At 34.7% G+C, this 4164-nt stretch overlaps 1 pseudogene; it reads right to left on the bottom strand.

The window, feature by feature from the left end:
- Window positions 1-2294: 2294 nt before the first annotated feature.
- On the bottom strand, window positions 2295-2880 carry LOC110197696 (large ribosomal subunit protein uL5 pseudogene; annotated as a pseudogene).
- Between the last annotated feature and the right edge of the window lie 1284 nt (window positions 2881-4164).

Raw genomic sequence — 4164 nt, 5'->3', positions numbered from 1 at the left:
TCTCATCTCTGATGTTTATTACCATATGACCTTCCAAGTCATTTAAAATTCCTCTATTTTCATGAGGGAGTTGCAATAGTTGGCCTTAGAGTGCCTTTCAGCTCTTCTATATTCTCATCCTGAGCATAATTGTTAATGATAGAGAAAAGTTTAATTTTTTTTTTTTTATTTTGGTAGTTTCAAGTAATAGAAGTAAACATAAATACAGATTCTTTTTTTTCTAAATGATCATAATGAATTGCAAGAATTTTATACTGTTGGGATTATCCAAATACTTATGTATATATTTGATGGTCTCAACCAAGATGGGACTTGTGATTATAACTGGTTCTAGTGATAGATAAGATTTCCCAAGGAGACATAAATTAAGCTAGAGCTGTTATTTGGGTTCGCAAGAGGCAACATATAATACTCGATTTAGTTTAAACCCCAATTTTACTCTTTATTGCCTGATGATTTTAACTAAGTCATTAGTCCTATTTTGTATACTGGGAGGGAAGGAATAATCACTTATTAAGTATCTACAAAGTACCAGAAGTGTCTTAAGTATTTTACAAATACTATCTTATTTGATCCTTTCAACAATTCTATGTGGTAGGTGCTATTATTTTCCCTAGTTTACAGACAAGCAACTAAGATAGAGGTTAAGTGAATTAGCCAAGGTTATATAGCTAGTGTTTGAGGCTGGATGTGAAATCAGATTATCCTGACCCAGAGCTCAGTTCCTATGATACAAGTTTAGTCACACACACACACACACACACACACACACACACGTAAGTGTGTGTATATGTATGTGTGTATTGTGTAGATGTAGATAGCTAGATATCACACCATTTTTTTTTCTGATGTTTTTGGCATGGAAAGGTTTGAAGAAATTAGTTCCTCCCACATCTTGCCAATCTTATTTTCTTCTTCTCCAACTTTTATATGTAAATGTGATTTTGAAATAATGCAAGTGCATTCATCTTCATTAGAATCCATCTTTTTATATTTTCCCTTTAATTCTAACCTATTAATAGCTTTTTGGATATTGATGTTTTGATCCAGTATACTAACTGTTTCCCCTAGATTATGTCATCTGATAAGCACAGCATCTATTATTATATGTTTTATCTCCTTTGTTCATTACAGTCCTAAAGTATGAAAGTAAAATTGAAGACAAATGTAACAGTAAAACAGCTATGCATTTAGACCTAGTATTTATGTTCAAGTATTATTCTATACAGCTAAAATTATTAATTATAAGAGTTCATATTTCTATAGGATACTACAATTTACTATGTGTTTTCTTTACTCCAGGCCTATGAGATGGACTGTTGACATGTTATTTTCACCATTCTATAAATAATGAGCCCGAGGTATAGCATTTAAATAACTTTCCCATGGTTACATAGCTAGTGAGAGTCACAGTAAGTACTTGAACTAATGCCTTCCAGGACATAATTCTGCCTCCACACATGTGTATTATATGCTCTTGCATGGATATACTTTTAGAAAGCAACAAGGCAGTTAATAATTCCTAAAAGCTATCATGTATATAGAACTCTAAGTAAAGTGTTTTAAATATATTAAAATGGATATTAAATCGTAGGAATGCCAGGAAGCAAGTCGACTTAAAAGATACAGCCTGTATATAGATATAATTCTTTCCATGTCTACTCCAAAACAAGTACTACACAAAGTGAAATAGGATAACAATCAAAAGGAAAGAAATTACAAGGGAATCTTCATGCAAAGTTTGAAAGCCAAAATGAAAATGTCAAGTGGGCACTCTCTAGAATTAGGTACATGACTAGACCAAAGGAAATCACAGGGAACATATAAGCTTCAAGGTTATTTTATATCTATACATTACATATAATATTATTGTACTATAAGAAATAATTAATTAATGTGGTGAACCGATACAGGGGATAGAAAGATTTTTTATGAACTGGTGTAAAATAAAATAAGCAAAGCCAAGAAAACTTCAATGATATAAACAGAAGGAAATACAAAAAAAAAAACCCCTCACAAATATCAAACCTACATGTCACAAAATTATAAAGAACAAGCACGGCTCCAAAGAAGAGATTTAAGAAGTCATCCCTACACATTCCTTTAGAGAAATTGGAGATTGACCCTGTGGTCCACTGCACTTATTTTTAGATATTTTTCAATGTATCAATGAGTTTTAAATGTGTTCTTTCTTTTTTCCTTTAAAATATTATTTGTTATATGTTATAGTTCTATGGGAGGAAAAAGGGGGGAAATTCCGTTATTCAAAAAAAAAAGAGACACCAACAAGAGACTTTTTTTTTTACACTTCAGTGATCATTTTATTGACCTTTTAATAGAAAACAGGACTTTATTTGCTAGAAAGGATGATGCCATCGTACTTCTGCTGGAACCGGCGCATGGCTTCCTCTTTGCCAATTCTGTGTTTGGCCCCGATGCGGCCCCTACACTTCTTGTCTGCAATGCTGAACCCGGGCCCGCCCAGCACCACATGGAGGCCGTAGATGCCGATGCTCGGGTCGTATTTAATCCCCAGATCGATATGCTCTTGGATCCCAAAGCCAAAGTCGCCAGTGTCTGAGAAGTTATTTTTCCTTAACTCATATTCTCGAACCTTCAGCCCCTTCTCCAGAATCTCTTCAGCTTTGGCCCCAAACACTGTACAGTGAACGGCCATCTTCTTGTTCCTCCTTGATTCCAAAAGACCTGACAGTATAGCGAGCTTTGGAGAACACTGGGGTTTGGCCTGTGAGCTGCTCCAACACTTTGGCTGCCCGGGTCAGTCAGTCCCCACTCTCCCCAACACAGATGTTGAGGCAGAGCTTAAGAATACGCAGTTCCCGCGTGGGGTTTTTCCTTTTCACCCTGATCCTGTGTCATGTTGGAGAACTAGAAAAACAAGAGACTTTTTAAAAAAAATCCATATGATTTAAGGTATTTATAAATAAATACAGACAGGTATAAATATTGTATACATATTTTATTGAATTATAGCAATAAAAATTTTATTCAACAAGTTATTTATGAACAAAGGATTCAGAAGTAAATGTAAACCTAATAATATTGTCATAAATATTGAAAGGGCAAAGAATAAGCCATGAATGTAATATATAATTATATTTAATAAAATGATCTTCAGTGAAGTAGCACTCTACATTTTATGGCATACTGTTATTATAATACTTTAAGGGAAAATTTGTATCTCTAAATAGTCATGTCAACATCCAAGAAAAATAAACATCAGAGAACTTATCATGTTACTAAACCCAGAAAATAGTTCAATTAATACATCACAAAAAGGGACAAATGTAGACATACTGAAAATTCAAACCAAGTAATTTGAATTCATTCAATGCTGCTAGGTGCTCATTTCACACTTTTTGTGTAGACAGTCCTGGTGTTTTCTTTTTCTTTTTTACATTGAATCAGTTTTTGTTCAAGTAGAGATTAGCAGAACATCTGGTCATTATGTATTTCTACTTATCTACCTTAATAATTTTACTTATGTCATTATTATGAGGATTATTTTCATTTCAGTAATACTTGTGATAAAAATGAAGATGAATGCATAACAAAAAATAATTAACAAATAATTATAATGTAATTATCACTAGTGGAACTCCAAATTCACATAAATAGATGATGTCTGTGCTAGGTTAGGAGCCCAGTCATGGATACTGCCACTGCGAAGGTATTACTTTATCTTTAGGGCCAAGGAATGACCATTTTGGCTGGAGGAGAAGCTAAGAAACCTCAACTCCATAACCACCCCGACACATAGAATTTTATGCCAAGGCCAAATGATATCTTTCTACTCTAGGCCACAATCTATCCCTCCCTGTGCCAGAACTGTGTTGCCTTCTGTTGCAGGTCAGGCTGTCACTGCAGGTCCACCACTTTAATGATATCAGGAACAGGCAAGATTTCTAGGCTTTTTTTTTCTCAGGTAAGACCATGGACTTCATTCCTCTTCCTCCTCTCAGTGGTGTTTTCCTCCCTGATGACTGAGGATATTCCTCTCCCTTGCAGTCACCCCTTACTGAGGGACCTAAATTCTTTTAATATTTCAAACTGACAAGCCTGCCAAGAAGGCTAGGCATGTCTAGCTCAACCCTACTCTATGCTCAAGGAAAGAGATATAAGAAAGAGACAAGAGTCCATAGA

This window comes from Phascolarctos cinereus, unplaced genomic scaffold, assembly GCF_003287225.1.
Source record: "Phascolarctos cinereus isolate Bilbo 61053 unplaced genomic scaffold, phaCin_HiC Scaffold_5;HRSCAF=322, whole genome shotgun sequence".
Classification (NCBI taxonomy): domain Eukaryota; kingdom Metazoa; phylum Chordata; class Mammalia; order Diprotodontia; family Phascolarctidae; genus Phascolarctos; species Phascolarctos cinereus.
Note: the sequence above shows the minus strand (reverse complement) of the source record. Positions and strands in the feature narration are given on the sequence as shown.